Raw genomic sequence first — 10,000 nt, forward strand, 5'->3', positions numbered from 1 at the left:
AAATACAGTGTTTCGGAAGAAAGTCAAGCATAAGTACACATGGGAGAGGGTGGTGGAGGGAAGGGTGGTAGATAGAGCGCTAATGGATTATGTAGTGGTAAATAGGATTATGATAGGAAGAGTTAAGGATGTACATGTGCTAAGGGGAGAGGGTGGGGGAATATCAGATCATTTTTTGGTGGAAGGTAAGCTGAGAGTGGAGGATAGATGGAGAAGGAGGAAAGGGACAAAAGGTAGGGAGGTTCTTAGAGTGAACTCCTTGAATGAAAAGGAAAAGGAGAAGGAGTACGAAAAGAAGCTGAAGGAGGAGTGGGAGGGAGGGAGTAAAGGATAGAGCAGAGATGGGTGTGGAGGAGGAATGGGGATGGTTCAAGGAGGGAGTCTTAAAGTGTGCAAGGATGGTGTGTGGAACAAGAAGGACAGGGGGAAATAGAAGAAAGGGTAGTGAATGGTGGGATGAGGAAACAAAGAAGGTTGTAGAAGAGAAGAAGCGAGCATTCACAGATTGGTTACAAAAGAGGACAGGGGAGTCATATGAGACGTACAAAGAAAAGAAAAGAGAAGTAAAGCAAAAGGTAAAGGAGGCAAAGAGGAGAGCAGATGTGAAATGGGGTAGGAGTATGACAGAAAATTTTGAAAGTAATAAAAAGATGTTTTGGAAAGAAATTAAGAGAGGAAGAGGAGGCGAATCAAGTAGGGAAGAAAAGGTAAAAGGTACAGATGGAGAGTTGATAATGGAAGAGAAGGCAGTGAGGGGAAGATGGGCAGAATATTTTAGGGAGTTGCTGAATGTGAAGGAGGATAGGGAAGGAAAGATAGCTGCAGTGGGAAATGCGAAGAAAATGAGAGTGATGAGTGAGGAGAATGGAGGAGAAATAAGGAAGGATGAGGTGAAGGCAGTTGTAAAGATGATGAAAGCAGGTAAGGCACCTGGTCTGGATGGATGTCATGCAGAATGTCTGAAAAAGGGAGGTTCAGTGATGGTGGACTGGTTGGTGAGGTTATTTAATGTTTGCTGGAGAGAGGGTAGAGTACCGGAGGACTGGAGTAGTGCCTGTATAGTTCCTCTTTACAAGGGAAAAGGGGACAAGTGTGAATGTAGTAATTTCAGAGGGATTAGCCTGTTGAGTGTAGTAGGGAAGGCTTATGGGAGGATCTTAATTGAGAGGATTAGGAGAGGAACAGAAGGAGTAATTGGTGAGGAACAGTGTGGATTTAGGACAGGTAGAGGTTGTGTAGATCAGATCTTTGTGGTAAGACAGATATGTGAGAAAGCTATAGGAAAGGGGAAGGATGTTTTTTGGGCCTTTATGGATCTGGAAAAGGCTTATGATAGGGTAGACAGAAAGGCACTGTGGGAGGTTATGCAGATTTATGGGATAGGAGGAAAGCTTTTGGGAGCTGTTAAGAGTTTTTATGAGAGTAGTAGAGCATGTGTTAGGATTAGAAATGGAGAGAGTGAGTGATTTGAAGTAAAGGTGGGACTTCGTCAAGGATGCGTTATGTCGCCCTGGCTGTTCAACTTATACATGGATGGGGTGGTGCGAGAGGTGAATGCTAGGGTAGTGAGTCAGGGATTGGAGATGGTTAAAGAAAATGGAGAAAAGTGGGAGGTGAGCCAGCTGTTGTTTGCGGACGACACTGCGCTTGTGGCAGGGTCAGAGGAGGGATTGAGGAAGCTGGTGGCAGAGTTTGGGAGAGTATGTGATAGAAGAAAGCTAAAGATAAATGTGGGTAAAAGTAAGGTGATGAGATGTACAAGTGGTGAAAGTGGCAGTAGACTGGAAGTGAACATTAAGGGAGAGCGACTGGAGGAAGTGGATAGTTTTAGATACTTGGGTGCAAGTGTAGCAGGAAAAGGTGGAGTGAAGGTGGAGGTAGAATGTAGATTGAGAGAAGCTAGTAAATGTCTTGGTGGTTTAAAGAGTGTAATGAGGAATAGACACTTGGGAATGGATGCGAAGAGGAGACTGTATGAAGGAGTGATTGTGCCAACAGCACTGTATGGGGCAGAAACGTGGAACATAAGAGAAGAAGAGAGAAGGAGTTTGAATGTGTTTGAGATGAGGTGTCTGAGAAGTATGGTGGGGGTTACTAGGCTGGATAGAGTGAGAAATGAGGAGGTGAGGAGGAGAACAGGGGTGAAAAAGGATTTGGGAGATAGGGTTGATGAAAGAATATTAGAATGGTTTGGACACATGGAAAGAATGAGTGAAGAAAGACTAGTAAAGGAGGTATGGAAGGCAGATGTGGAGGGAGTGAACATGAGGGGACGTCCTAGGATGAGGTGGATGGATGGGGTGAAGGGGGCTTTGGGGAAGAGGGGAATGTCTGTTGAGGAAGGAAGGGAGAGGACGGAAGACAGAGGTGAGTGGAGAATGGTTGTATATGGATGATGTTGTGACTGCATGAGGAGGAATGGGCAGGAGGGTGGGGGGTGGGGTAGTATGTGTGAGTAAATTTTGACGCAGCCCAAAGGGATTTCTCCCCGTCCTCGCCTTATATGCAAAGGGGGACGGAGAGGGGGGGTCGCCGATTAAATGAAGCGGCCTTGCTGTGGATGTACTGTGTCTTGCGACACTGCTTCTGACCCAGGGCGGTGGGCAGGGTGCAGGGATGACCCGTCATCCAGGAGGTGCTCAGATGAGAGGAAGGGTGGGAGGGGTGTGGAGTGTATTTAGGGATGAAATGGGTGGGAGTGTTTTTATGCCTTCCCCTTTTTGGCTACCTCCCTTGGAAGGGGGAAAAAGCCTTGGTATATGTATGTATGTATGTATGTATTATATTTTTTATTTATTTATATATTCATATGTTTATTCATTTATCATTATTATGATTTTTCGCATCTGACCTAGATATGGACCAAAAGGTCTCCTGTCGGCATGCTCCGCCTTTGTAATCCTTTGTAAGAAAACACACTGAGGATCCAATGCTTTGAGAGATTCAGACAATGAGTCAGTTGGATTACAATTGTGCAGAACAAGGCTGGCCCAAATGCCAGGGAAAGGGGAGGGAGGCAGTAAAGAGAAGAAAGAGGCCCCACAATTCCTGGCGCCGGCCCTGATTCCGGTTGGTTGGCGCCAAACGATTTGATCAAGCTGAGGGAGGGGGCGGGCGGGGTCGGGGACCTGGTCACAAAGACAGCGGCCAGGAACGAGAGAGCTCACTGGTTTGGGGTTAGCCTTATGGAAAAATCATTTGTTTCAGTTCGTTTCAAGGGAGGCTCCATCCCAGCATCCATCCATCCATCCTCAGAGGAGTCGGCGTGCCATCTGGCCACCCAAAGAGGACTCCGTGACCACTGAGGCCACAAAGAGTGTCAGGGATATTGGAACATTGTACTGAGATTGTCTGGTGCAGCATGTGTAGGGTAGGTCACTGGTTGAGGATTAGTGAGGTTTGGTTAGGGGTCAAACATTTGAATAATTTGAGGAGGGGGGTGACTATGGTCTTCATATGTGAGATTTTTTTTTTTTTTTTTACCATACACATGTTTTGTGATGTCTCATATATTATACATTTATAATCCCTCTCGAGGGATCTTCCTCCAAATACATTGATCTAATGGTACCCCGTGAAGGGACCTCATGTAGTTTGCGGGAGGAATATATTGGTGGGATAGTTACCAGAAAATGTGGAAGCTAAAAAATGTAAAAATGCAAGGTGGAGGGGGCGGGGGGCGGGGGCAGTCCCCCCCCCCCACACACACCTAGAGGCTACTGCCCTGTAGAAGCTGCGATGCTTTCTCAATATAAAAACCAAGACATCTCAGCCTGAGTGGCTTGTGTTGGGTGGTGCACTTAACCGACCACGCAAGTACATATCTTCTACAGCGATAATAAGTAAAATGCTACATAAACATTAAACTTGTATTCCTTATCTTATACTCACTACAATTACTTCCTTTGCACTATCGAGATGAAAAGGTTTGAAATAGGTGAACAAGGACTGTTTCATCCCTAGATGTACATTAAACTCGTGTAACTTGTATAGTCACTGAGCTACGTGAAGAATTATCTATATATTTCACGGAGACTTGAGGTTTCAGCCAGCTCAGCGGGAGAAGGGTGAGCAGGGCTGCTAACCGAATACGCAGGATCGACTGAGATTCTTTGAGTGAAGTGCCACTAATTTAGAAATAATCTCATGACGCAGCAGGCAACTACATTTGGCCTCTATCAAGTCTTTCTGACAGATCATTAATGGCACCCGGAATCACAAACCAAGAAAAACAATTTGTAGAACACAAAGAAACATTATATGAAATGTGGATAGAAAGAAACACAAGAAAACAAACTCTACGTCAGTAAGATATAAAGAAAAACAAAGTATCCTCGAGGAACTGCCGATGTAAAGACTCCAACTCCACACCTACATATACGTAACCTACCCCAAGTAAAATCAACTTTACTGCAACGATAAAGAAATATACATAGAATGAATTGATATAAAACAATGTACGTCTGGGAGTGGAATAAAAGATAAGAAATAATTTAAGCCAACAACATACAGGAAATTCATTTAAGGTAAAGTTTAAGTCGAGACTATCCTATGAGCATAGTTCCAAAACAGACATACAGTAAACATACATATGGAATAATGTACCTTAGAGTAAATCTAGGTGAAACAGGTTTTGTTTCTTAATGTTTAAACAAATGAATAAATAAAATATGCTAAATACCCCTTCTTAGCAGATGTTTACAATTTGTCCGAAAAAATCTCGAACTGGCAGAATATTACATTTTCCGATGTGCTGTAATCATCTTAAGAAATAAATATCTTCAAACCCTGTGATTAATGTGAATAAATGGAGTGGTCAAACTTGCTTTTAATTGTTTTTAGGCCTTGACGAAATAAATATCTTCAAACCCTGTGATTAATGTGAATAAATGGAGTGGTCAAACTTGCTTTCAATTGTTTTTAGGCCTTGACGAAATAAATACCTTCAAACCCTGTGATTAATGTGAATAAATGGAGTGGTCAAACTTGCTTTTAATTGTTTTTAGGCCTACGGTACCTCGAGTGATAGAAACTCGATCCGGTGGGGTAGGTATGAGCCAAATTTTATACCACTGGTCAAACTGTCAAAATACACATTCCATTTGACCAACGATCAATCTTCACCTCCGGTGGGGTAGGTTTTAGCTTGTGTAAAGGTCCGGTGCGGTCCGATGGAGTCCGGTGCGGTCCGATGGAGTCCGGTGCGGTCCGGTGGAGTCCGGTGGGGTAATTAGTCATACCGTTCAATCAGTTGTCATGGTCCAGTGATGCCACCTATATAGATCAAGCAAATGATCTACATATTTTGTGGCTCATTTTAGGTTGTCAGATTTTACTAAATAATTCTGATTAATTGACAGATTTTTAAGACCTCAAGTTTAGTGGAAGTTAGTATTATTTGATTAAGTTACTCCTTAAAACACATCTTCTATGATGAACCTGAACTGAACCTTCTCTGAGTTACACTGCCTATTGTGTTGGTAAACAAATTCAAATTGTAGTAATAACCAAGCTGAACTTGATTTACAGTATCAGTAACAGGTTCGTATTGACACTGATTTTACCATGAGCGTACTGCATGTTGTGCAATAAATGATCTTTACTGGGCCAAAGCATGTTACGAATCTTAGTTAATTTTTATGTATAATGTAGGGTCTTGTGGAACTATTCTTTAGAAAAAACTATCGGTTATGGCTGCTACATACCTTGAATATTTTTGTTTTTGATTGATAAATGTGTATTGACTTCCTTAAGATATCAACTTACAAATATGTAGTTGGCTTAGGTAAAAACCCAATCAGCTTGGTACATTGTGTGGTACCTTTGGGGGACCCAGTGTGCCTATTTATCATATTATTATCAGATATATTATGGTTTGTATACTTTTATTGTTATTTTTGATTAATAAATATGTACTGACATAAGAAATCTAATCTTATAAATATGAAGTGAAAAAATTGTGATAGATTGCCTACTTCACAGGTATGCAAAGGCCCAATGTACCTGGTACATTTCTTTTTTATGAATGTGAAATAACTCATATCAGGTCTAATTTTGTTTTTGCAATTTTGTATCGTGAACTTATGTTCATGCACCAGCCCAAATGTCCTAGGGTGCAGAAACATCTATGGCCCAAATGGCCTAGATTCGGGACATTTTGGTTGCATTCTAATATACCGCTTTTAGGTGATGTCTCATTACAACTTATCACATTTAAGTTAAAACTTCTTCACTGAGTCAAATGTGAAATGTTAGGTATTTTTTTTGGTTGTGCACATGTATGCGATTTAGCATTAGAAAATTAGATATTGATTTTATGAATTATAATATATGAATATAATATGCAATTACCTTGGCAGAAATAAATTAAACACCTTGCTACAACTATCGAACGAAGCTGCTAGGATACATTCGAGATGACATGTCTGTCCACTCTAGTCATTGTCGGTTAGACGATAGCTTTCACATCGTGGACCAGGTGTTCTCCCACTCCAGGTGACATTAATAAGCGCTGTTACAAAGACAATAGAGCTTCCATGGATATTATGAAAGAACACGGGGTTCTGCCATCGTCTGTTTATCGCCCGAGGTAAAATAATAATTAGGCTGTCAGCATCCATGACAATGACCTGCATGATCTTTAGAATTTGAGGTACTGAATTACTAAATATAGGTTAGGTTATGTAGGTTAGAGTAGGTTAGGTTAGAATAGATTAATTTATCATCCTCACAATACTTCGACCCTGGCATCTATCAGAAGAAATACGGCATATCATTCAACCACCATTACTTCATTAGTAAATTGGTTTTAGCAACATTTTGTTATTGATTTCTGCCAAGAACATTGCATATTACGTTGATGTAATATACATGCATATACCAAAGGCTTTTTCCCCCTACATGGGGGGTAGCCACAAAGAAAAAGGCATAGAAACCACTCCCACCCATTCCATTTCCTATATATTCCACTCCCCTCCACCCTCCTCCCTCCCTCTTATCTTGTATTATAATTCACAAAATTAATCATTTTTCTCATGCTATATCACAAAGCTGTGCACTTCTAAAAGTTTACCAAATGTTAGATTTATTTATATTTCATTAATTCATTATAAGTTTATATTTACTTGATTCATAGTCTTGATGTAGACAAAGAATTTTAGGCTTTATAAGCAAATTTTCATTTATTCAATGCTAGTTAGTTTTCATACAAATCATATATATGTAATGTGTTAGAAAATTATTTATATTTCTTATTCATATGAAATGCTCAGACTTTGAATCCTCTATTAACACAACAGGTATCAAATAAAGTACTCAAGAATGAAATGGAGTATACTTTGTTAATTTAAAATAATTTTCTGTTTTTTCTTGGTTAATGATAAAAAAATCTTATAATATGTTCTGAAGCAAAATAACTGACATATCAGGTGTTCAAATGGGTGTATAGAAAAAAAAAGTTCAAAATGTTTATTTACCCTTATGCTACAGGCTAATAGAAAATGTTATTCTTTTAAGGTTGTCAGACACTTTCTTGCTTAATGTTGGCCTGGGAAGTATCAAAATATACAGATATATATATTTGTATATATGTATGTATATATATATATATATATATATATATATATCTATATATATATATATATCCATATGTATATATATATTTGCATATGTATATATATATATTTGCATATATATATATATATATATATATATATGTATATATATATATGTATATATATATATATATATAATATATATATATATATATATATATATATATATATATATATATATATATATATATATATATATATATATATATATATATATATATATATATATGTTAAGGACTACTATTACACAGCACATGCGGACCCAGATCCCTGGGTCCGCTAGCAGAGGCCATTGCTTTCTTTGTAACCTAACATTTTATATTGGACAGATATATCAAAACTAGAAACCTAACATTGTATATAAGACAAATATATTATTGACTTATTCAATGCAGTATAAGTTAATATAAACTTTTATAGTGAAATAAGAAACTATTTTCAAGGCAATATTATGCTTTGAAATACCAATCTTAGCCGGACTTAACAGGTATTATTGTATGAGGTTAGTGGACACCAGGCTTGGCGATTTTTTTTTTATCTAAATCAGATTTATTTGATTTAATTTTTTTTTTTTTTTTTTTTTTTTTTTTTTTTTTTTTTTTTTTTTTTTTTTTTTTTTTTTTTTTTTTTTAGATCTGATTACTAAAGGACATTTTTAGCATATCAATATAAGGATCAGTGTTATATAGACTTGCCACAAGTATACAAGGAACGGTATAAGCCTACATGTATATATTACTGTGCAGCCCACAACAAGTTTCAACAAGATTCTTGTTGAAACTTGTTCTAGGTAAGCAGCTTCTTACTGAGTCAGTTGCTACTTTGGAATCAACCAGGAAGGATGTCTTCCGGAGCTGGCAGAGTGGTTCCTTCAGGCAGAAAAAATTATCCTGCCTGGAATTATTTTGAAAAACTACCAACAACTTCTGGCAAAGGGTACCGAGCTAAATGCAAAGACTGCATCCAGGAACTACAGGGCATTGTTTCAACATTAAAATCTCACAGAGATAAATGCCAAGGTCAGCCACAGCATACAGAAGAAGGAATTGATGACCCAGGTAAATAATTTCACTTATATTGTGTGCATTTCTCCCTTTTCATACACAACTATATAAATTTGATGAACAATGGAGAGCATATGCAATAAAAATGTGAAGGCCTAAAGAGATGATACTTCAATTAAAAGTGGACTCAATCCTGTGTGGGCTGAATTCCAAGCCCACCTATTTCATATCCTGTTAATTATTTCCAAATAATTTAGTGGCTTGTGTTAATATGATCATTATCTAAAACAATAACTACTCTACTCAAAAGTAGCCTAAATCACACTGTATTCATTCATTTATTTATTCATTTATAAATTATGCAATATGCTAAAATTTTCTGTTTCCATTTCAGGATCTGTATTAACAGCTTCAATCCCTTCATCATTGGGTCCACTTGGATTATCTGCAAACCTGACTCCACCATTAAAAAGGTCACTATCAGACTCCTCCACAGGCGCCACTTCTGCTAAATAGTTTTCATCTAAAAGAAAGTCATCAACATCTCTAGACAGATTTATCATAAAAACTTCAGCCTTTCAAAAGGAAAATCTCGACAAAGAAGTTGCAAGAATTATATTTGCTACAAATTCACCATTTCGTCTTGTTCAGCATCCTCAGTTTCTCATGATGGTTCAGAACCTGAGGCCAGGTTATATTCCTCCATCCAGAAAAGATATTGCTGATAAGTATTTGGATCTTGTGTATGAAAAGGAATATAAAAAGTGTGCAGATGACCTGAATAATGAAACTGTATGTCTTTCAATTGATGGGTGGTCTAACATCCATAATGAGTCCATAATATGTGTCACTCTAACAACATCCACTGGTCAGATTTATTTAGTTGACACAATAGACACATCAGGGAAACCTCATACTGCTGAATATCTTCTACAACTTGTACAAAATTCGATCAAGAAGGCTGAGCAAAATTTTGGTTGTCACATTGGAAGTGTTGTGACAGACAATGCAGCAAATGTCACCAAGATGAGAAAACTCTAGGAGGAATCGAGTGAACCTGAGCATACCGTCCTCACATATGGCTTATACCGTTCCTTGTATACTTGTGGCAAGTCTATATAGCACTGCTCCTTATATTCATATGCTAAAAATGTCTTTTAGCAATCAGATCGCATCTCAGATAGCAATCCCACAATATTTAAAATCTATAAAAAAAAAATCTATTTAAATCAAATAAATCTGATTTAGATAAAAAAAAAATAGATTTTTTATATTTTTTGAAATGATAAAAAAATCACCAAGCCTGGTGTCCACTAACCTCATACAATAATACCTGTTAAGTCCGGCTAAAATTGGCGTTTCAAAGCATAACAGTGCCTTAAA

At 38.0% G+C, this 10,000-nt stretch overlaps 1 protein-coding gene across 2 annotated transcripts in view; it reads left to right on the top strand.

Moving 5' to 3' along the window:
• The first annotated feature begins 5,269 nt into the window (after window positions 1-5,269).
• Window positions 5,270-10,000, top strand: part of LOC143032011 (BTB/POZ domain-containing protein 6-like) — a 44,635-nt gene continuing 39,904 nt past the window's right edge. The window contains exon 1 of one of the 2 annotated variants that reach the window (XM_076196479.1): window positions 5,270-5,387. The gene's annotated coding sequence lies outside the window, so the exon portion shown is untranslated. The other variant, XM_076196478.1, reaches the window with a different exon arrangement.

This window comes from Oratosquilla oratoria, chromosome 12, assembly GCF_046742065.1.
Source record: "Oratosquilla oratoria isolate Oo_2021 chromosome 12, ASM4674206v1, whole genome shotgun sequence".
NCBI lineage: Eukaryota > Metazoa > Arthropoda > Malacostraca > Stomatopoda > Squillidae > Oratosquilla > Oratosquilla oratoria.